General features: G+C 41.6%; 1 protein-coding gene across 1 annotated transcript in view; it reads left to right on the plus strand.

The window, feature by feature from the left end:
- The first annotated feature begins 758 nt into the window (after window positions 1-758).
- The window catches only part of FSTL4 (follistatin like 4), a 1,598,383-nt gene continuing 1,572,821 nt past the window's right edge, over window positions 759-26,320 (plus strand). The window contains exon 1 of the mRNA XM_077266082.1: window positions 759-1,033. The gene's annotated coding sequence lies outside the window, so the exon portion shown is untranslated. The remainder of the gene's footprint in view (window positions 1,034-26,320) is intronic.

The raw sequence follows: 26,320 nt of genomic DNA on the forward strand, positions 1-26,320 counted from the left end.
ATTAGTATAATAGTCCCGTAATAATAATATTACTACTGTAAGGAATTAATTATGTATTCTTCTGTTATAACCACAACCCGAACTTCATATTAAAGATACAAAACTTAAAATAGGATTTGTGGTAATATTGTAAAATGAATATATATTATGCGGTACTATTGCTGAGTGTCCTTGTAATCATCATGAGAAAAAGCAAATACTAAGTCTGTGCACAAAACACCAAAGATTAAGGTCACACTGTAAGAAAACCACAATGCCTGAATAATGTTGGTGGACATGGCCAGGAGAGGTCCCTGCTAGTGATGAGCGAATATACTCGTTACTCGAGATTTCCTGAGCACGCTCGGGTGTCCTCCGAGTATTTTTTAGTGCTCAGAAATTTAGTTTTTATTGCCGCAGCTGAATGATTTACATCTGTTAGCCAGCATAAGTACATGTGGGGGTTGCCTGGTTGCTAGCTCGGGAAATCTCGAGTAACGAGTATATTCGCTCATCACTAGTTCCTGCATAAGAACAATATATGGACCACTGTCAGTCCAACAGCTCATCATAATGCACAATTCCACCAATGATATGTCCACCACTGCTTAATAATATCCACCAGGAATCCGTCTTACACAATGGCAATCTGCCGCAATGCTCACGCCGTACTCTACTACATGCAGTCGTCTCTCTGGAGCCAGCAGCATCCTCACTGAACACACAGGTAGCAGCTATTGGGTGGAATATGCAGATCACACTGTGACGTGAAGGAGCTCAGATCCTGACAGCAGAAATAGGGCAGGCAACAGCAAGCAGCACTTAGAGCTCTTATGCTTTGGATTGTGACTGAGACCTCCTCTAAGATTTCTTCTTCTTGGCACACTCTGCTCTTTATCAGCTGTGAGATAAATCAAGAAATCACCCACATTCAGCACATTTTCCGTCTATTTCTGGGAGATTTTATCCAACAAAGTAACTAGTTCTCCCTGCTTTGGTTTTACCAGCTTTTCCTCTTGCATTTCCCCCCTGGTCCTGCTGTAGTACAGCACAGGTAAGTGCATTTTTTTTATTTTTCTATCTCTTGCTAAAGTGCTAAATGGGAAGCTTTCCATCTGCAATAGTGTCATTGTAGAGAGGATGCTAGAGGAAAATGCATGGACTGTATATGAGATGGAGAAAATGTAAAAGTCAGCAATGCTCAGAGAGAGCCTGTGCTAGACTGCTGTGAAATGCAGGGTCAGGGATATGGAGAGGCTGTATGCACAGGCTCCCTGGCAGTGCCGCTTTGCTCCTTCATTAGTAGGCTGAGAGTAAATGAATGAGATCTCCAGCTGTCTCTCTCCCTGGACCACAAGGAAAGAATCCGCAGCATCCAGCTGAATGCCTGATGTGGCGGCTGCTAGCACTGAGCCTGGAGTTGGCTTTCATCGCAGGGTGCATGAACGATAGTCATCCTGCTAGTTTGCATTTTGCTAAATAAAACGATAGTCGCCTCTCTTCTAAGTTACAACAGAAAACCTACAGGGAGCGAAGTCTTTTCTCATTCATTCCAAGTATTGGAGTTACAGAAATGCTGCAGATCTCTATGTCAGGGCAATGAGGCTTTTCTCAATGGGTATGCAAAGATTACATTTATTAAGAAGTGGGAAGCTGGAGGACATGCCCATTCATCTTCACACATTAGCATGGTGAAATTCACAGTTATACATGGCGTGTGACAGTTCCCTCAGGGAGATAAAATATCTCATCAAAGTAGCATGTCTTGTGTGCGGAGTGTATAACGTGTCATGGGCAGAGATGGAAGCCTCATACATACTCGTGGTAGTGTCTGATCCTATGACTGCACTAAAGCGATCCAGTTTGGGACATGTCAGCACTAATGATAGCATAATTTCCATATCTAGCAACTTCCCATACAAGTACTGCCGGTACATTTGCAAATATTACAGAAAATGTTGCTAAAACTATCCATTGTGTATATATGATTAAATGGTTCTCTACGAAGAACAACTTTCATTAAGTAGTGCAAAAATGTTCCCCAACATTAGGAAAGGTCATGAGATTTCTCCCCTCTCAGTAGTAAGTGCTGCACCCATCCCCCGATCCTATAAGATCATTTTCTCCAAAGCTTTAATCTCCATTGTAATAAAATAGCCCTTGATGGCTGATCAGATGTATTGATCAGCATCGACCTCTCGCCGGCTCTTTTATGTCACGTGCACTTCAGTAAATAAGTTAACAGCCCATATCAATGACATAGAAATAAGGGTCTGGTTATCAGGGGTGTCAGGTGCACAGCGGAGATCAGATCTTCCTTCACTGACAGTAGAACGCACAACTTGGCCTTAGATGTGGATATATTGAATTGTTGCTTGTTTCATGGCACCTGCGCTTACCTGTGTACATGACGGTGACATCTGCTCTGAATTTACTGGACTTCTATCATTAACTCTTACAAGGAGAATGATTCTGCTGCCTGGTGCACTTACTGTATACACTTACTATGTGCCAATGTGTTTGGCCGCAGTAAGACATATATTGCATCAATGGGAAGTAGAGGAAAATGTACTGTTTGGGTTTCCACCATGACATCTTACATTTTCTGCCCACTTTGTAAAAACATTGTTTCCGTTAGTAGCTATAACCTGGATCACATAAATGCGGTGTATTAATATGCTTAGGAAAAGTAATCAAATTATCCCTTCCTCCATATTACATGCATTCCCAATACAAACCAAGTGCCCTTGATCCACACGCCGGTAATGCTGGTACTGTCCAAGGTGCTGATGGCATTGTTAATTAGGGTGCATTCTCAAAGTGACCTCTAGATGTCGCCTCACACGTGATTCCCACTTTTCACGCCTGTGTTGCTTATGATGCCACAAATGGAGCTTTAAAAAGTTCATCAAAGGCAGATAAAGGACCAATACAGCCTTAGCTTTTCTTCTGCTGTCACACTTCAAGTGATTCAATGCTCTGTAGTGTTAAATAAGCGAAGACTAGAAGCAGAACCGCAGCATACAGCTGTCAGAAAGAAAGGAGGAAGTAAACGGATAACAGCTCTAATTAAACGAGAGAATGACAGGGAGGAATGCACAGCTTCCATATGTCTTCATGAAAAGACTCTTTCTGCATATTAATGAAAAACAACCAACCTGTGATATAACTCATTCTTTGTGTACTACTTCTTTAAGGGTAGATTTCCTTCTTAACAGTAGACATATATGATTTATTCAAGTTGGTCTCTTTATATACCATTATGCCAATAATCTGCCGGTGAATGTTTAAAAAGCTCCCAAAGATGCAGACTGAATAAAGCATTGGATGCAATATTATTTGTATGATTAGAAGTAGAATGGAAGAAAACTTGCAGCTAAAATAGTTTTAAGGTTGATACTACTATTTACCGGTAACTAACATGGATCCGGGACAATGCGAGGACTCGGGTCACAGTCAACCCCTCAAAATTACATCTATTCGCTAAATGTGCACCTTCAAGATTTAGGTCATCAATGGTGTCATTGGCAGTGAATGTTATATATATGGACAAAGAGATGAGCGAATAAATTCATAAGACTCTGGTCCAGCGACCACATCAGTATTTCATGACCGATGGACCGGATCCCTGCAAACCAACTCCTAGTTGCTGGGATCTTCAGCTCCTCTATTTAAAAGCCAGCTAAAGAGGTGGTTCACAGGCATCCAGTCCGGTGGCCCTGTAATTCTGGTGTGGTACCGGACCAACCAGGGAGATGAGAACTGATCAGCTGCAAGGAGTTTATATATTCTCCCCGTGATTGCATGGGTTTCCTTCGGGTTCTCTGCTTTTTTCCCACACTCTAAAGACATACTGATAGGGAATCTAGGTTGGAAGCCCCGATGGGGACGGTAATGATGATGTCTGTAAAGTGTTTTGGAATATGATGGTGCTATATTATTGAGTGAAATAAACTAAATAAATAAATAAATAAATATATATATATACTCAATAGATTGTTTTAAGGTAATAGTTCAAAGTGTACTCTTATAGTTCTCATATACATGCTTTGGTTTACCATTACTACATAAATACATTCACAATGTAATACCAGATGAGTGTAGGTAAATGTTATGAACACTAAGCAAGCCTTTAAAATGCTTGACTTGCACTTGTGTGATCCTAAAATCTGATGTTGTTTCTTTCTTCTGCAATATCTCCAGCAATCTCATCCATCAGACGGCTCCGTGCACAGAGCTACTGACTATACTGTGAGAGTATCATGACATTCTGCCAAATCGCAGTTCAAACATGTCCCTTTGACTTTCCTTCACGATTTCTGTTCAGTTAAGATAGTTTTGAAGGAGCCAATAACAGAAAAGAAAGCAAAGTCGTATTAGCATGTAAAAAAAGTCAATATGACATGTAACAAGGGCTAAACACTTTCCATCCTTCATAGTCACCGTCCTGTGTGTGCAATGTATGTTGTGCGTTATGTTACCCCCCAAGAGTTCTTCCACTTGTCTCTCTTCATACACCACCTCTGTGTTTGTAGCATACATTGTGGACATTGCAAAGCTTCTTATACTTTCCATTCCTCTCGTAGTAATACTTTATTGTAGCATTTATATTGGACACTGAATTAAGACCTTGTACTTTTCATTTTTCATAAAATTAAGATCGAAGAAGTCCCCCTTCTTTTGGGCATCACAAAGGATTTTGCACGTTTCATCCTTGACATAGTCACCGGTGAGCAGGTAGCCCTCACCAGAACTCTGACGTTCTTCATTCCTTTTGTTGTGGCTTGTAGCGTTGATTTAGTTATTGCATTATTGGACACACTTTCATTCTTCATTCAGAGGCCTCTTTGCTTGTAACATTTACATTCAGTTACAAAAGCTTTTATACTATTTGATCTTTATGTTTTGACCTTTGGCCATTTATTTTGGACTTTGTGTTAGATCTTTCTTTGCGGAGTGACCTCAGTGTTTGTCGCATTTCCACTCGGCAGTTTGTTACATCACGAAGGCTCTTCTACATTTCATTCTTCATACAGTGACCTCTGTGTATGGAACAAGCACATTGAGTTATATATTACATCACAAAGGTTTTTACACTATTTATTCTTTATATTTTCACCTCTCTACTTGTAACATTGATGTCGGACATTGTGTTACATCACAAAGGCTTTTACGCTGTTTATTCTTTCTATTTGGCCATTTATATTGGCCATTGTGTTCCATCACGAGGGTTCTTATACGGTTCTTTTTTCCTAGTGACCTCTGTGTTTGTTGAATGGGCGGTATATTACATCTCAAAGGCTCTTTAATTCTATGCATTCATCATATCGTGACCTCCATGCTATCATTATATTTGCATAAGAATAAATCAAACAAGATGCTATTTAATAGACATGTTGAATTAGGCAAAAGCAGATAAATAGATGAATCCTCATGGACATACCGCCAAAAGTAATGTATTTCATACTGGGATTAAATGTGTACCTAACTCTTCAATATTTCATAGAAAAATACAAAATTATTGATTGCAAAAATGACCTTTCGAATGAAAGTGTCACAGTTATATTATAGCCCATTTTTAAATGGTTGGCTATACATTCATAGACATCTATGAAACAATGGAAATTATTTCTCCATGTAGAAAATTACTCTACGACGTATGACGAACCATAGTCATCCTGCCACCATTGTCCTGCTCTTCTAACATAATCATGAAAATATGGATTTCAGGTCCAGTAATTCCTCTCATCTATAAAAATGTGATTGTTTTAATTCCATAGATATAATGATTCTTGATGGGTATGGCTAATCTTCATGATAGGCACCAGTCATCCTCAGTTTTACTTTTGAGTCTGGATTATAAGTATGTATGATTCCTGATTCCCTGGTTGACATACAGTACAGTATGATATTCTATGTAGATTTCTGAAAACAATAAATTAAGGGAAATGTGTAGAAAATAGATGTAAAGTTCAGGGGGAAAAGTTTTTATTAAGAAACTAAATGGGGGTACAATCTGATATTTGTTGGGGGAAAAGACCAGATGCAATCTCGGAAAACTTCCAGCCGATGTAGATGGCAAATCAGAAGCAAGGGCGGACTTGTGGACCATGTGTTCTTTCTTTATCAGCTTTCAATGTTGCTTTAGCATCACAGAAGCAGTGACATTTCACTTTTTGCTACCTGACCTAGCAGCATCAGGAGCCACTTTCTTGCCTATTGGGTCCATCAGACTCCAGGTTACTGATTTGTAGAGTACGTCAATAAAATAAAGACTTTTATTTATTTTAATTCCGTCTCTATTCTCTTGGACAGGATTACATGTTTAACGCATGATCATTTCATGGATTTCATTTCATTTAATTGAAACGTTTAAACAGTCAAAATGACTCGGTGCACCCATGAGGTGGCCAAACGGTAAGTTGAAACTTCTCATCTACTTGTTTTGCATCTAACTTCTCCCTTCCTAATAAAGCCAGGAAGAGGGACGGAAGATAGCTGCAAACCAAGAAGAAGGGAAGGCGCAGCAACCTGTCCATATGAAGGGTGCACTGATCACTTGTGCTTATCTTGATCAGTCATTTTGTGCTGACAGATTCCCTTTTGGTATATACGTAGTATTACAGATGTGTCCTTTCTTACCTAAGCTCTTGGCTTTATAAATGTGGTGCAAGGTAGGTGTTAAAAATAAAAAAGATTGAAAAAAAAATTGATAATAATTCTGTGTTACTCCGATGGGAGATATTTATGCTACGTGTCTCTATATCTAACCACCCAGGGGTTGTGATATATGTTGCAGCTCATTTTGGGTCTTCTAGCATGTCACAATAATGCATTGAATTTTTATTTTAATGTCATGAATTGAATATGGCAGGCTCCCATTAAAAAGGTTAAGTCAGAGTTCACATTTGTAAAAAATATATTTCTATAAGCATGTTCCAAATGTATTATGCTTATTAATATAAATGCAAAATAAAAAGCGGATATACTTGGTTGGTTAAAATTAGTTTTTGTTTCTTTAAGAACCCAATGAAATAATTAGTCTAATTTGTCCCCCAGCATATTATGCAATCTATGATATGAGTATATATCTATGTGACATGGCATGCTAGGTGATCCAATCATCTTTCTAAGATTTAGCATGAAGTAGAGCTCAGAAAGCTAATCCCGCCCACCCCAGGATCTCTCTGTACATTGTCTATTGACAGTGAGCTGCTTATTGTAGCAGGGGGCGGGGTCAGGCCAGTGCTCACAAGGCCAGCTAGTCACAGCAATGGTAATCTCCTAGTGATAAAACCTGTCTTTGTAAGTAAACAACAGGAAACAGCCTGTTAAGTGACACATCTTTGAAATCTGTGATTTAACCCCTACCACATGCTGTCCTTAGATCATATAGCAAAAACATGCTAACAGATTTCCTTCAATAATGTTGTACTGTGGAGGGATTATGCACCATAAAGTCTGATATACTAATTATACAGAACATTAATCTTTAAAGACTAATTGCAAAACCTTTTATCGATCATGTAATTAAAATGATGTTTCCTTTATGCATTTGTTTTAGAATCCCAATATCCAAGCTGTTTATGGTGTCCAGTATCAGTGGTTTCCCTATGTATACATGTACAATGCCTGTCGTCAGCAATAGTGGCAGCTCCAGTATTTCCTATAATGAATCCAAAGTTGTGGACAAGTACAGATGCACAATTCTGGTGAAAGACTGAATTTTCAGTGGCTGACTATTAATGGGATATTTCACTTTAAGGATAGTGAACCACAGACATCCTAATATTCTTAAACGGAATCTGTCAGCAGGTTTTTGCTGTGTAATTTGAAGACAGCAGGAGACAGCGGCTGAGATGCAGAATTCAGTGACGTGTCACTTGTCAAGGTGCTGCTGTTGTGTACTAACTATTAATAAGAAAAATCCCAAAATCATATCGACAGTCTTGGTAGAAGCACATATGAATAATGAGCCCCCAGACAAATTATGTCCGCTCCATAGAGTACCTGTAGAAAAAAGAGGACAAGGAGCATACAATAACAATATATATAAACAAAATCTTTATTAATACAAACATTAAAATTGTTACCAGTATTGTGTCGTTGTATTTCTATTCCAATAAATAAAAGAAGGGAAACTACCACCCCAATTCACCCCACAAGTACTGAAAAGTAACCCAAGGGAGAAAAGCAAAACACAATCCCTATACATAGCATGTAATAGGTAAGCCCATAAAGAAGAAAGTGCATTGAATACCCTAGTCACATATGCTAGCATAAAAGTAAAATCATCAATTGTCTATAGCATAACATCAGTTATTCAGGGTGGGCTTACTGACAAAAAGAGGGTGAAAAGGAGAGGCACAGCCTTTTTTTCCACCATTTAAATAAAAAACAACCTAGACATATTTGGTATCTATGAACTTGTAATGACCTCGAGATTCATAATGGCAGGTCACTTTTTATGTATGGTGATCATGGTAAAAATAAATCCCAAAAACTTTTGTGGAATTGCCCTTTTTTTGCAATTTCACCACACCGAATTTTCTTCCCGTTTTCAGGTACACAGTATGGTAAAACCAATGGTGTCATCCAAAAGTACAACTCGTCTTGCAAAAAACAAGCCCTCACATGGCCATATTGACAGAAAAATAAAAAAGTTATGGCTCTGAGAAAGGCAACGAAAAAGGGCTGCAGCGTGAAGGGATTAATTATCGCAGTCCAATGTTTTAAAATTCTTTGAAGCACCTGTGGGTTTAAGATGTTCACCACACCTCTAAATAAATTCCCTGAGGAATGTAGTTTACAAAATGTGGTCATTTGTGGGCACTTTCCACTATTTAGGCACATCAGAGGCTTTGCAATGCTGACATGGTGTCCACAATTCATTCCAATCACTTCTGCACTCCAAAATTCAAATGGTGCTCCTTCCCTTCAAAGCTTTGCCGTGTGCCCAAACATTAGTTTTCCATCACATATGGGCTGTAGGTAGACTCAACTGCACAATAAACTGTGTGGTCTATTTTCTTCTGTTATCCTTGAAAAAATGAAAAATTACAGCTAAAGCAACATTTTTATGGGGAAAATGTATTTTTCCATTTTCATGGCTTGATGGTGTAACCTTCTGTAAAGCACCTGTGGGTTCCAGGTGCTCACCACACCTCCAAATAAATTCCTTAAGGTGTGTAGTTTCCAAATTGGGGTCATTTGTAGAGGGTTTCCACTGTTTATGCACAACAGGGGCTAGACAAACATGACATGGTGTCCACTATCTATGCTAAACAATTTTGCTCCACTAAAGTCAAATGATGCTCCTTCTTTTCCAAGCTCTGCTGTGCATCCAAACAGTAGTTTTATAACACATATTGGACATCTTTGTTCTCAGTTGCACAGCAAATTGTTTTAATTCCTGTGATGTACCTAAAAGGTTAATATGTTTCTTGGATGTAGTTTTGAGCACTTTAAAGGGTGCAATTTTTTAAAATGGTGTCACTTTGAGGTATTTTCTGTCATTTAGGCCCTTCAAAGTCACTTCAAGTTTGCTGTGGTCCCTTACAAAAAGGTTTTGTAAACTTGTTGGAAAAATGAAAAATTGCTGATATTAAACCATTCTAACTTACTAATAACAAAAATTTTTAAAAATGATGCTGATGTAAAGTAGATATATGTGAAATGTTATATAGTAACAATTTTATGTTATATAACTATCTGATATAGCTATATGAAATCAATTTCAGAATTACTGGGATGTGTAGAAGCTTTCCAGAGTTATTACCTCATAAAGTGACGCATGTCACATTTTAACAATGAGGTTCATTCATTAACGTACAAAGTGGCTCAGTCCTTAAGGAGTTAATCTTTAAGTCATTATTCACAAACTGAGACTAAGGCTGGAGTTACGCTAAACATATGAAAAATTGGTTCGAGTCTCCCTGACGAGAGTCGCACGAGTGTAATGCGAGTTTCATGCAAGTACAATCCAATTTATCACACCTAACATCTGATTTACATCCGATTACAATGCAATTTTAACATGAGCTTTTAAATACAGTAATTCTCTATGTCAGTTACACATCTTTTTCACAAGAAATATTAATCAAAACACACATATATACTGTATATAACAGGGGGTTGATATAGCGTAATGGATAAAGTGCACAGCCATGAATGTGGGAGATTGGGGTTCAAATCTCAGCTCTGTCCTGGTGGAAATAATATACCAGTAGTGGTCCTTGGGCAAGACTACTAACACTATAGTGCCTACATCAATAAACATGAGAGTTTCATGAACAAAGAGAGTCATGCCTGCTTGGACGTCACCCAAATTAACAAGCTCTGCATCAGATGTCAAGGGACCAGGACAATCTGATGATAAATGGGCTACTGGAACAAACCATACATGGACAAGGCAAGAGGATCTGAACCTGGATCTAATAAAATGCTACTATAACAGCAGACCAAATGAGAGAGGATATATGAAGTGTATGAAGAAAGGGGGGCTAACTAATTCCCCTAAACGAAAGGCTCCAAAGAAAGCCAATGGAAAAGCTGCCTTAAAAAGATCTACCTCCTGCCACGAAGAACATACTCCAGACAATTGATTCCCAAACACCAATAACACCTCATAAGAAACCAGATATCTTCCATCCACAACTCTCCAACCCTTCCTCCAGCCCTGTAACTCTTGCCACACTAAAAATTATTTAGTCTCGTCCCTGAGGCTCCTTGCCTTAAAACCAAAGCCAAGCCTGCTATCTGCTTATTCAATTTTGCCACTGACCAACCCGACTCCCAACAGTGCCCCACCAGCAACAGCAAACTGCTCTCATTGTCCGTCACAGCCCCTAACGACACCCTCCAACCTTCCCACATGCTCCAAGCCTGGCTATATTGCCTCCATGACCTATCAGACAGTGACTTATAAATATAGTCCTATAATAAACCAAGAACATATTGCCCCATATATATTCATGACATTGCCAATTTCATATGAAACATAGAAAAATATTTAGAATTGAGAGTCCTCAGTGGTTGATACCTTTTAATGGCTAACTGAAAAGATGGTAACAAATTGCAAGCTTTCGAGACTACATACGTCTCTTCATCAGGCAAAGACTAAAACAAATTCTGAAGAATCACATATTTATGCACAACATAGTATAGAAAAGAAAAAAAAAAAAGGGAGAGGGGAAAAAAACCATGGATAAGCCAGGTGACATGAAGCAGAATTACCATGGGTGATAAACAGTTAACTATGTTTCATATGAAATTGTCAATGACGTGAATATATATGGGGCAATATGTTCTTGGTTTATTATAGGAACCATCCTGGCCACCATGGATGTGGAATCTTTGTACTCCAATATCCCATACCAGGATGGATTAAATGCCTGCAAATTCGTCCTGGAAAACACAGGGACTGATGCAAATTCTGTGGTGAAACTTATAAAATTCATCCTCACCCGCAATTACTTTGAGTTTGACAAAAAGATCTATCTACAGGAGACTGGCACAGCAATGGGAAGTAAAATGGCCCCAGAGTATGCAAATCTTTTCATGGCCAAGCTTGAAAGCGACTTTTTGTCCTCATGTCCCATCAGGCCTCTGGCGTACTACCACTACATTGATGACATTTTAATCATCTGGACGGAGTCTGAGCCACAGCTAAAGACGTTCCATGAACAGTTTAATCAATTTCACCCTACCATCAACTTGACACTCAACTACTCCTGCACTGAAATTAACATTCTGGACACCATCATTAAGCTGCAGAACAATAAAATAGAGACATCACTGTATCAGAAGCCAATCGACCGTCCAACATACCTTAAATGGGACAGTTTCCATCCAAAACACATAAAAAACTCCATTGTCTACAGCTAAGCCATCAGATACAATCGTATATGTTCCAAACCAATGGATAGGGATGAACACCTTGGTCGCCTCAGAAAGACCTTTTTGAATCAGGCCTACCATCCAAGAACAATTGAAAACTAGATGGGCATTTCCTGAAGGAAATACATGGTGCTTGAACAGCGCTGCCAGCTTTACAGCAGCACTTTTCACACATGGGACCAGGGGAGCACTTACTTTTCCACACCCGGGACCGGGGCGCACTTACTTTTCCACACCCGGGACCGGGGCGCACTTACTTTTCCACACCCGGGACCGGGGCGCACTTACTTTTCCACACGGGGCCGGGGGCGCACTTACTTTTGCACACGGGGCCGGGGGCGCACTTACTTTTGCACACGGGGCCGGGGGCGCACTTACTTTTGCACACGGGGCCGGGGGCGCACTTACTTTTGCACACGGGGCCGGGGGGCACTTACTTTTGCACACGGGGCCGGGGGGGCACTTACTTTTCACACACGGGGCCGGGGGGCACTTACTTTTCACACACGGGGCCGGGGGGGCACTTACTTTTGCACACGGGGCCGGGGGGGCACTTACTTTTCACACGCGGGGCCGGGGGGCACTTACTTTTCACACACGGGGCCGGGGGGGCACTTACTTTTCACACACGGGACGAGAGGGTGTCATAGTCACTTTATTCTGATGTTTGACTTTGATAAATGATCATGTCCTAAAATGGACACCGTACATTTGCATAGCTGCCATCTTTGGAAGGTCAAGTTGGGGGTAATGGAAAGTTCGCCATTATTTCCTATGGGAAATTTTTTTTTTTAAATGCGATTTAAATAAAATCTACATATCGGATCGACTATAAAAGTCATAGCACACCTGTCCCCACCGAGGCCTTCGAAACGCCGCCTGAACGGGGTCTCTGCGCCGAGCGGTTCGGGCCGCATAAATTGCGGAAAACGTGGAGAAGAATAATAATAAACTAGATGGGCATTTCCTGAAGGAAATACATGGTGCTTGAACAGCGCTGCCAGCTGCCAATGAACCTCAGGAGCAAGTCTGGCATGCAGGGCCCTGCCCCTGGGTATCCAATTTGGCCCCTTGGTAGCCACTTTGATGTGCGGGGGCCCTTGTTAGCAACTTTGGCCCCTTGGTAGCCATTTTGGCATGCAGGAATCCTTGGTAGCCACTTTGGCCACATCCTCTTATATACAGACATTACTCCTATATACAGACACCACTCCTATATACAGACACAACTCCTACATACAGACATCCCTCTATATACAGACACCACTCCTATATACAGACATCCCTCTATATACAGACACCACTCCTATATACAGACATCCCTCTATATACAGACATATCTCCTATATTCAGACATCCCCCTATATAGAGACACCACTCCTATATACAGACATCCCTCTGTATACAGACACAACTCCTATATACAGACATCCCTCTATATACAGACACCACTCCTATATACAGACATCCCTCTATATACAGACACCACTCCTATATACAGACATCCCTCTATATACAGACAACACTCTTATATACAGACATCCCTCTATATACAGACACCACTCCTATATACAGACATCCCCCTATATACAGACACCACTCCTATATACAGACATCCCCCTATATACAGACACCACTCCTATATACAGACATCCCTCTGTATACAGACACCACTCCTATATACAGACATCCCTCTATATACAGACACCACTCCTATATACAGACATCCCTCTATATACAGACACCACTCCTATATACAGACATCCCTCTATATACAGACATATCTCCTATATTCAGACATCCCCCTATATAGAGACACCACTCCTATATACAGACATCCCTCTGTATACAGACACAACTCCTATATACAGACATCCCTCTGTATACAGACACAACTCCTATATACAGACATCCCTCTATATACAGACACCACTCCTATATACAGACATCCCTCTATATACAGACACCACTCCTATATACAGACATCCCTCTATATACAGACAACACTCTTATATACAGACATCCCTCTATATACAGACACCACTCCTATATACAGACATCCCCCTATATACAGACACCACTCCTATATACAGACATCCCCCTATATACAGACACCACTCCTATATACAGACATCCCTCTGTATACAGACACCACTCCTATATACAGACATCCCTCTATATACAGACACCACTCCTATATACAGACATCCCTCTATATACAGACACCACTCCTATATACAGACATCCCTCTATATACAGACATATCTCCTATATTCAGACATCCCCCTATATAGAGACACCACTCCTATATACAGACATCCCTCTGTATACAGACACAACTCCTATATACAGACATCCCTCTATATACAGACACCACTCCTATATACAGACATCCCTCTATATACAGACACCACTCCTATATACAGACATCCCTCTATATACAGACATCTCTCCTATATACAGACATCCCTCTATATACAGACACCACTCCTATATAGAGACATCCCTCCATATACAGACATCTCTCCTATATACAGACATCCCTCTATATACAGACAACACTCCTATATACAGATATCCCCCTATATACAGACACCACTCCTATATACAGACATCCCTCTATACACAGACACCACTCCTATATACAGACATCCCTCTATATACAGACACCACTCCTATATACAGACATCCCTCTATATACAGACATCACTCCTATATACAGACATCCCTCTATATACAGACACCACTCCTATATACAGACATCCCTCTATATACAGACACCACTCCTATATACAGATATCCCCCTATATACAGACACCACTCCTATATACAGACATCCCCCTATATACAGACACCACTCCTATATACAGACATCCCTCTGTATACAGACACCACTCCTACATACAGACATCCCTCTATATACAGACACCACTCCAATATACAGACATCCCTCTATATACAGACACCACTCCTATAAACATACATCCCCCTATATACAGACACCTCTCCTATATACAGACATCCCTCTGTATACAGACACCACTCCTATATACAGACATCCCTCTATATACAGACACCACTCCTATATACAGACATCCCTCTATATACAGACATCACTCCTATATACAGACACCCCTCTATATACAGACACCACTCCTATATACAGATATCCCCCTATATACAGACACCACTCCTATATACAGACATCCCCCTATATACAGACACCACTCCTATATACAGACATCCCTCTATATACAGACACCACTCCTATATACAGACATCCCTCTGTATACAGACACCACTCCTATATACAGACATCCCTCTATATACAGACACCAGTCCTATATACAGACATCCCTCTATATACAGACACCACTCCTATATACAGACATCCCTGTATATACAGACATCTCTCCTATATAGAGACATCCCTCTATATACAGACACCACTCCTATATACAGATATCCCCCTATATACAGACACCACTCCTATATACAGACATCCCCCTATATACAGACACCACTCCTATATACAGACATCCCCCTATATACAGACACCACTCCTGTATACAGACATCCATCTGTATACAGACACCACTCCTATATACAGACATCCCTCTATATACAGACACCACTCCTATGTACAGACATTCCTCTATATACAGACACCACTCCTATATACAGACATCCCCCTATATACAGACACCACTCTTATATACAGACATCCCTCTATATACAGACACCACTCCTATATACAGACATCCCTCTGTATACAGACACCACTACTATATACAGACATCCCTCTATATACAGACACCACTCCTATATACCGACATCCCTCTATGTACAGACACCACTCCTATAAACAGACATCCCTCTATATACATACATCTCTCCTATATACAGACATCCCTCTATATACAGACACCACTCCTATATACAGACATCCCTCTATATACAGACACCACTCCTATATACAGACATCCCTGTATATACAGACATCTCTCCTATATAGAGACATCCCTCTATATACAGACACCACTCCTATATACAGACATCCCCCTATATACAGACACCACTCCTATATACAGACATCCCCTATATACAGACACCACTCCTATATACAGACATCCCTCTGTATACAGACACCACTCCTATAAACAGACATCCCCCTATATACAGACATCACTCCTATATACAGACATCCCTCTATATACAGACACCACTCCTATATACAGACAATCCCCTATATACAGACACCACTCCTATATACAGACATTCCCCTATATACAGACACCACTCCTATATACAGACATCCCTGTATATACAGACATCTCTCCTATATAGAGACATACCTCTATATACAGACACCACTCCTATATACAGACATCCCCCTATATACAGACACCACTCCTATATACAGACATCCCCTATATACAGACACCACTCCTATATACAGACATCCCTCTGTATACAGACACCACTCCTATAAACAGACATCCCCCTATATACAGACATCACTCCTATATACAGACATCCCTCTATATACAGACACCACTCCTATATACAGACATCCCTCTATATACAGACACCACTCCTATATACAGACAATCCCCTATATACAGACACCACTCCTATATACAGACATTCCCCTATATACAGACACCACTCCTATATACAGACATCCCTCTAAATACAGACACCACTCCTATATACAGACATCCCCCTATATACAGACTCCTATATACAGGTCAGAGTTGTGGGTCACTTACTTTTCACACACGGGGCCGGGGGGGCACTTACTTTTCACACACGGGGCCGGGGGGCACAAAGAGAAGATTATATGAGTTTATCAATGAGTGATGTAGATAAGGTTCTTGCCTCACAAATTAAAAAGAAGAAAATAACTACAGGAAAAAAAGGAGGCATACAAGATGAAACATTATAAAGAAATCGCCAAAATGAACAAGACAGTTATAGTGGAACACTCAGTCTCATCTCCATCATCATCAATTCAAGAAGAGGACACATTTTCTGCACCACCAGTGAAAATATCTTATGCAGGTCGTAGATTAAAACCTCTTGATCACACACTCATGGCTACATGGGATCGAGAACAACTTTCCATTCGACAAGCAAGTACTTCATTTATTGCAACTGCAAAAAGCCTTGGTCGCGATGTTTCATGTATTTCCATATCTCCATCTACCGTTTTCCGAGCTCGGGCGATTAACAGAAGACAAATGGCTGAGAACATGGAAAAGTCACTGTTTGAAAATCCTCCTCATTTTATCTTACATTGGAATAATGAATTGTTGCCTGAGGAAGTGTCAAAACTCTAGAAGATAGAGTTGCAGTTCTTGAAACTGGAAAAGATTTTGAGCATTTGCTTGGCGTACCTGTTGCCCAGAAAGGTACTGGTGAGCTAATGGCTGAAGTTGTTATTCAGGGGGTGGGCCGACTCGTGCTACATGACCGTATCATTGGTATATCTTTCGATACAACTGCATCTAATACAGGAATGATCCAAGGAGCATGTATCAGAATTGAAACTGAATTTGGGCGGCCATTGTTGTGGTTGGCTTGCCGCCACCACACCCACAAATTCATCTTGAAAGGAGTGTTTGGTAACTGTTATAACATACCTTCAAGTTGTCCAGACATCCAGATTTTCTGAAAGTTCCAAAATCAGTCAAATTCAGTTGATAAGAAGTTGATGAAGAAAATCCCATTCAAGGTTTTCTAGAAGAACAGCGTGTGACAATAGTGGACTACCTCAACAATGTCTTGCAAGAGGGCAGTCATCCAAGAGAAGATTTCAAAGCGCTATTACAACTATCATTTCTATATCTTGGAGGTTGGGATGAAAACTATTTCGAATTTAGGGCTCTGACTGAAGCAAGGTGGATGGCAAAGGCCATATATGTACTCAAAATTGTGCTATTCACTAAACAATTGCACATTTCTAATACCGAATTGAAATGAATAAGAAAAGTAGTGCGTTTTGTCTTTCTAATATATGTCCACTTTTGGAACGAGGCAGTTGTAAGTCGATGGGCTCCAAAGAATGATTTGGAGATGCTAGAGCTTTTGCAATATTATCCAGATAAAGATGTCAGAGAAAGTGCCCTCACAGTGGCTAAGAGTCACATTTGGTATCTGTCAGAAACTAGCATAGGATTGGCATTTTTGGATGAACGTATCGGTCAGGCTGAGAAGGATAAGATGTTTGAAAATTTAAGAATGAAACCTGCAAAGAAAAAGGAACTGAAACAGTTGGAAGGTGAAAAACTAGTTTTTGAAGGTAAAGACTTCAGCGATTTTGTTACAAGTAAAACAAAGACATTCTTTGAATTGAATTTTGGGATCCACGATGTAGAAGAATATTGCAGTGATACACTAAGAAGCTCCATCAATGTTCTTAAGGTGGTGAATGACACCACGGAAAGGGGCATTGCTCTGATAAAGAAGTTTAATAATTCAATCAGAGATGAACAACAGAAACAGTTCTTGTTAAGAGTTGTCGAGTATCAAAGAAAAGCCATCACCAAGCGAACAAAAGAAGGAGTTGCATCTTTCACAGCACATTAGTGTAAATCATTTAACCCCTTTCTGCCAGCTGACAGAATAGTATGTCAGCTGGCAGATCCCCTGCTTTGAGGTGGGCTCCGGCGGTGAGCCCACCTCAAAGCCGCGACATGTCAGCTGTTTTGTACAGCTAACATGTGCGCGCAATGAGCGCCAGCGGAATCGCGATCTTCCCGTGCCCATTAACTAGTTAAATGCCGCCGTCAAGCGCAGACAGCGGCATTTAACTAGCGCTCCCGGCCTTGCGGCCGGAAGTGCTCGCACCGCTGACCCCCGTCACGTGATCGGGGGTCATCGGTGCATTGCCATAACAACCAGAGATCTCCTTGAGACCTCTATGGTTGTTGATGGCCAATTGCTTTGAGTGCCATCCTGTGGTCGGCGTTCAAAGTACAACTGCATTTCTGCTACATAGAGGTGATCTGTACTTCACCTCTATGTAGCAGAGGCGATCGAGTTATGCATGCTTCTAGCCTCCTATGGAGGCTATTGAAGCATGCCAAAATTTTAAAAAAAGTGTTTAAAAATATAAAAAAATAAAAAATATACAAAAGTTCAAATCACCCCCCTTTCGCCCCAATCAAAATAAAACAATAAAAAAAAAATCAAACATACACATTTTTGGTATTGCCGCGTTCAGAATCACCCGATCTATCAATAAAAACAAAGGATTAACCTGACCGCTAAATGGCGTAGCGAGAAAAAAAATCAAAATGCCAAAATTAAGTTTTTTTGGTCACCGCGACATTGAATTAAAATACAATAACGGGCGATCAAAAGAGCGTATCTACACCAAAATGGTATCATTAAAAATGCCAGCTTGGCTTGCAAAAAATATGCCCTCACCTGACCCCAAATCATGAAAATTGGAGACGCTAAGGGTATCGGAAAATCGCGCAATTTTTTTTTTTTTTAGCAAACTTTGGAATTTTTTTTCACCACTTAGATAAAAAATAACCTAGACATGTTAGGTGTCTATGAACTCGTAAACACCTGGAGAATCATAATGGCAGGTTTTATCATTTGGTGAACCTAGCAAAAAAGCCAAACAAAAAACAAGTGTGAGACTGCACTTTTTTGCAATTTCATCACACTTGGAATTTTTTTTCCCATTTTCTGTTACAGAGCATGGTTAAACCAATGGTATATTTCAAAAGTACATCTTGTCCCACAAAAAATAAGCCCTCACATGGCTATATTGACAGAAAAATAAAAAAGTTATGGCTCTGGGAAAGAGGGAAGCAAAAAACGAAAACTAAAAAATGGAAAAAGCTCCGGGGGTGAAGGGGTTAATACGTATGATACTGCCTATCAATGTTACTGTTTATTGTCACTATTATTCTAAGTTTTTAATTGCTTTAATTTCTAATAAAAAATACTTAACATTGAAAATCTGTTTTTTTGCGTACTTTTATTAAACTGATAAAAGTGTGCAACCTCTAAACATTGTTTGATCATCTTGAAATTTGGCATATATACTTTTTACATTAGTGAGACTCAGGGCGCATGCAAAGTCTGCAAAAATTTGACATTTTAATTTTAACCATTCAAAAAGAAACACCCTAAAGTGCATGCTATCTGGATGAACCGGTAGTAAGCGAAATGCCGCCTCTATGTCCGGCTTTGCTAACCATGCCCCTTCTCCACACAACCGCACACAATCCATAGCCACATCAAACGATGTATACAATACGGAAGACAGCTGAGGATCTATCCCATCTTTCACTGAGAAACCCTTAGGAAAGGCTAAGTGATGAATTAATCTGAATTTATTGGGCTCCTTTTTTGGGAATCACACCCATTAGAGAAAACCTCAAATTACTGGGGGGGAGCCACCATAAATAAACCAGCCATCCTACCCATGGCTACCTCTTTCTTCAGCTTATCAGTAACTGCTTTGGGAAATTGCAATGCTGACATTAAATTTTTTGAAGAAAAACAAACTGTCGTTTCAACAAACGGAATCTTAAAACCTTCCTTAAACCCCTCACTTAGTAAAGCAGCCACTGCTGCATCAGGATACCTGCTTAGAAATCCTTCCATTGCGTCCAACTGAACTGGCGTCACTCCTTTTTTTCAGTGATGTCATCTCCTCTTTGACCCCTCTAAAACACTTTGCTGCTCCGTGTGTGCCCCCACACTCTGAACACTCATGCTTCAATTTACATTTATTACCAAATTTACATGACCCCTCATTGAATGCAAAACACAGTCCTCTTTGCATTATCACCAATTGTCCTGACTGTCCCAATCCCCCCGATGCCCCCTTGAAAAGGTTGACTACTCTGACCCATCCTAGATGGAATCATAACCCTCATCAACAAATCTATATTCTTATTATCCCAACGGATGCTAGGCTGAACTGCTTTCTGCTGACAAAACTGCTCATCGTACCTTAACCTACCCTGGCCGCCATACACCCAATAAACCTCATCTATGGCGTCCATGTAACAAAAAAGGCCAGAGCAATTTTCTGGGGCCTTCTCATGCTAGCTAAAATGGCAAACGCCTGTAACCAGTTAGACAAGGTCCTGGGAATTAAATGGTACCTCCTCTTTTCCTCGTCCTCTTTTTTTGGAATCTTCCCTCCTCAACCTGTCTAAATTAAAATGTTCTAATGGCAACAACAAAATTACTTCAAAATAATCCCCTTTCATATCTTCTCTCTAACCTCTTGTTTCAGATGAGCCCCCAATGGTCCCCCGAAACACACATACTCCTCCCCTTTCACTGTATCATCCAAACGCACTGTATCCTCCTCTTTGTCCCTGCTAGCCGCTTGACTCAAGTTTGCCGAGTTACCCTCAGGTGTAGTAACGCCTGATACTCCACTCCTTTCTCAGACACTCCTAACACTTCCCGTTAAACCTCAGCCCCTAAATCCATCTCAGAATTCACTAGCCAAGCCGTAGCCAGTGATAACCCTTTTTGAAGTCCCCCGGACCCCCACAACATAGTCAAATCTTTCAACACATGCATAAGTAACTCTAAACCCCCGCCAAATCCCCCAGCAACAACTTCCTGACTCCTAGTTTCAGGAGAAGATAACAAAGGGTTAAATAAGTAGATGATTGCTCTCACCTGGCTGCCTAGGTGCTGTGAACTCAACAGCCGAAGACCCGGAATCCTGTAGTTGGTGCCCCAATATCCTGATCCTCTCCTGTGGTGTTCTGTTGTGAATTCCGTTCTCGCGCTCCCTCCTGTGGTCATGAGTGGTACTTTGTGAGTTCTGTTCATGGGCTCCCTCTGGTGGCTTTTAGTGTTACGGCTGGTCTGTAGCTGGACCCCAGCTGCCTCGTTTCCTGCTAGGCTTGCTGCCTATTTAACTCCATCTGGACCTTTACTTGTTGCCTGCTGTCGTTGTATTCAGTACTGGTTCAGATCTCTCTGGGACTTCCCTTCTGACCTGTCTCCTCGTGGATAAGCTAAGTTCATGCTAGTCCATTTTTGCTCATTGCTATTTGAAAATGTTTCTCAGTATGTTATGAGTTCAGTCCAGCTTGCTTATATGCTATTTGATTGCTAGCTGGAAGCTCTGGGGTGCGGTGTTGCGCCCCTCACATCGTGAGTCGGTGTGGGGGTCTTTTTGTATTGTCTGCGTGGATACTTTTGTAGTATTTTTTACTGACCGCACAGATTCCTTGCTATCTTCTGACTATTTAGTTATTGGCGGGCCTCATTTGCTAAAACCTATTTTCATTTCTATGTTTGTGTTTTCCCCTTAAACTCACCGTTATTATTTGTGGGGGGCTTCTTACACTTTGGGGAAAATTTATCTGAGGCAAGTGAGGCTTTGCTTCTCTCTAGGGGTAGCTAGTTTCTCAGGCTGTGAACGAGGCGTCTAGGCCGAGTTAGGAACGCTCCACGGCTGCCTATAGTGTGTTTTGATAGGATCAGGATTGCGGTCAGTAAAGTTCCCACATTCCCAGAGCTTGTCCTTATTTTTGGTTTACCCATCAAGTCAGTTCATGTGTTCCTTACCACCAGGATCATAACAGTGTTCTGATGAAGATTCTGCAGCTCCTGGTTCTACCTGGCACACAGACAGCCGTTCGGAATCAGGATTTGTGTCAGCCGTCTATGCAGGGACCTTCAGAGCTGCTGTTAGTGATGTTTTTGCGCTGTTTCCGTGGCCAGCATCTTGCTGCCCATGGCAAGGAGCACTGCATGTGCCCCTTGAGGTCCACGCTGTTGGATGAGGCAGCTGACAGCTGCCTGTGTCTCCTTGATGAGCCTCGTGCCCCTGCACTATGCAATCCAGTATCGCTTCCATCCATGGTCACCTGCGTTGCTACCAGCAGTGCGCTACTATCAGAGCCGGCTGACTGCCACCCACTGTGAGAAGCCTGTTGGTAAGGCCCCCGCCTCCTGGCCTCCCTCGACCCCCTGGCGCTGAGAAGGCCTGGCCATGGCAAGAACGCCTGCCGCTTCTGCTCCTGGTACCGCTCATGTTGCTTCCGCCAAGAGGGAAGCCAACACCTCCCCCCGCTGTTGGACCTGTCATGCCACTGGATGCCTCCTGGCATGGCTGCACATGACCGTTGGTGTGCAGCGTGCACTGCCCACCGGAGGGTCCCCAGAGGGTCTCTTCTTATGGAGGACCAGGGAGTGATAACCGGACTTAAGCACACCAGAGGCCTAGACCTCCATGGCCAGCGTTTATCCACAGTACCCTGGACATCACCGGTCATCACCCTTGTAGCAGGCTGCTCACCGATGCCTGCAGCCAGTTTGTGCCTTGCACCTCTCAGTCTCTTCAGCAAGGCCTTGACGTCCAATGATCCAGGTAGCCTTGAGTTTCCTATTCTCTCCAAGGGGGTACCTAAAATGGTTGCCACACAAAATGGCTGATTCCTTATATAGTAACCCCCTGACCCCACCTCTAAACCCCTCCTATCCCCTTTGACCTAAATCTGGCTCCACCTATACCAAACTGTTAACTAGTGTTGAGCGATACCGTCCGATACTTGAAAGTATCGGTATCGGAAAGTATCGGCCGATACCGGCAAAGTATCGGATCTAATCCGATACCGATACCTGATACCAATACAACTCAATGGGACTCAAGTATCGGACGGTATCCCTGATGGTTCCCAGGGTCTGAAGGAGAGGAAACTCTCCTTCAGGCCCTGGGAACCATATTAATGTGTAAAATAAAGAATAAAATAAAGAATTAAAATAAAAAATATTGCTATACTCACCTCTCCGACGCAGCCTGGACCTCACCGAGGGAACCGGCAGCGTTCTTTGCTTAAAATGCGCGCTTTTCCTTCCTTCCGTGACGTCATGGCTTCTGATTGGTCGCGTGCCGCCCATGTGGCCGCGACGCGACCAATCACAGCAAGCCGTGACGTAATTTTCAGGTCCTTCTAGGCATTCAGTATTTTAAAATTACGTTCCGGCTTTGTGATTGGTCGCGTCGCGGTCACATGGGCGACGCGACCAATCACAAGCCGTGACGTCACGGGAGGCAGGAAACGTGCCTATTTCTGCATTCAGGACCTGAAATTACGTCACGGCTTGCTGTGATTGGTCGCGTCGCGGTCACATGGGCGGCACGCAACCAATCACAAGCCGCGACGTAATTTTAAAAATGCGCGCGTTTCCTGCCTCCCGTGACGTCACGGCTTGTGATTGGTCGCGTCGCCCATGTGACCGCGACGCGACCAATCACAAAGCCGGAACGTAATTTTAAAATACTGAATGCCTAGAAGGACCTGAAAATTACGTCACGGCTTGCTGTGATTGGTCGCGTCGCGGCCACATGGGCGGCACGCGACCAATCAGAAGCCGTGACGTCACGGAAGGAAGGAAAAGCACACATTTTAAGCAAAGAACGCTGCTGGTTCCCTCGGTGAGGTCCAGGCTGCGTCGGAGAGGTGAGTATAGCAATATTTTTTATTTTAATTCTTTATTTTACACATTAATGTTGTTTCGATACCGATACCCGATACCACAAAAGTATCGGATCTCGGTATCGGAATTCCGATACCCGCAAGTATCGGCCGATACCCGATACTTGCGGTATCGGAATGCTCAACACTACTGTTAACCCCTGATTACCCACCTATAAATGCAGCTCTATATATTCCCACATTACCCTGTCATGTCAGCCTCCCTTGAGGGCCGGGGGCACAGTATGGCCTCTCTGGAGTGGAATAATAAGAGGAAAAGTATCTTAGAAACATGAGCACCACATCTGTATTTATCACCCACTCCTGGTTTTGGCTTACAAATACTGAGGTAAAAAACTCACCAAATTACTCACAGTGAGCGAGTGTGCTCGTTACTTGAGTTTTCCGAGCATGCTCGGGTGTTGTCCGAGTATCTTGGGCATGCTCAAAAGCCTGAATACATGTGGGGATTACCTAACAAACAGGCAAACCCTGCATATGTTCAGGTTGTCTAACAGCTGCAAATCATGCAGTTGCGTGGACACAAACATAATATATGACCACGCCCATAATGCTCGGAGAACAACCGAGCGCTGCTTGGAAAACTTGAGTAACGAACACAATCGCTCATCACTACTTAGGAGCACTTCTGCTGATCAATAGCAGGATGCTACACAGGTCTCCGTGTATTGCTATGTTTATGTGCAGGTGGTGCAACATCATCCAAAAGTGGAAATATTTGTGCCTTATGCACTAACTGCTGTGTAAATTACACTATGAAGCCACACCTTGTACTGTTCCTTTCTCCCTTCAGAGCAGTGGGACACATCAAATCCTCGCTCAGTGTCCCTGCTATTTTCCAAGGATCCCAAATGAACTGAGTGAGAGTACATCACATCATAATCTTTAGACGGCCATCAATTCTCCTAACCGCATGTACTTCTATGCAGCTGTAACGCTAAGGTCAGGAGAGCCGAAGGCCAGTCCTAGGATTGCAATGCGATCCTCGTGTGAGTAATATGGCTGTCTGACTGCACCCTTTCGCTATGGCCAGACAGTAGTAGATTATTTCATTGAGGAGAATTGGACCTATTATGCAAATAACACTGATCAAACTGTCAGCATAGGGTGATCCAGTTCTCTCAGATAGGAGTATCGGTACTCACTGTGAGAAGTTGGAGAACAAAATTTCTCCATCTTCTCTATTCTGTAAGTCCTTTGAAATAAGACTGCACTTAGGTATCATCCGATTTGCAGATTCTGTTAGTGAAAAAAATAGTGCATCGGCACTGAGAAATATTGGTCCGAGTGCTATCCGAAAACAAATTGGATAGCACTTGCCCATGTGAGTGAGCCCTTATTTTCAAAGGAGCACACTCTACAGGCTCACCCTTTGGTTTCTGCAGTGAGTTTGAAATTTTAACTGCTTGGATTAGCCCCATTCTGTGCAACACAATCTACAAAGAAATTGAGGGTTTTTTAATACCACCACAACTAAATCGTCTTCCTTATGAGCAGTAAATCATTGAAATGTGTTTTTTGCCATGTGTGCTAAAATCTGTCTGAAAGAATGTCTGTGTGAACATTCCATTGGGTGTCTCCAAATGATTTTACTAATTTATAATATGGTGTACTATTGATAGTTTATTTTACCTATCATAGCTGCTGAAGAACTTCTTGTTTAAAGGAAAGATGGCAATACATGTCATAAATATGCAGAAAAGATTTGTGGTGTCAATGTAGCATGAATACTCACTGTGTAATCATCAGGTTCTGACATCAATGCTTCACATTGGTATAGACTATATAGGGGTGAGGATAGCCGCACTTTCTAGTATAACTGCAGGGAGTAGCTGGATATTATTGCCTTGTAAATAAAAACACATTTTTTATAAGTAGAATAACTTTTCTCTTGATTTTAAAGCTCTTTGATAAAAAGAAGTAAAGCAAATGAATAGTAC

Source organism: Ranitomeya variabilis, chromosome 5, assembly GCF_051348905.1.
Source record: "Ranitomeya variabilis isolate aRanVar5 chromosome 5, aRanVar5.hap1, whole genome shotgun sequence".
NCBI lineage: Eukaryota > Metazoa > Chordata > Amphibia > Anura > Dendrobatidae > Ranitomeya > Ranitomeya variabilis.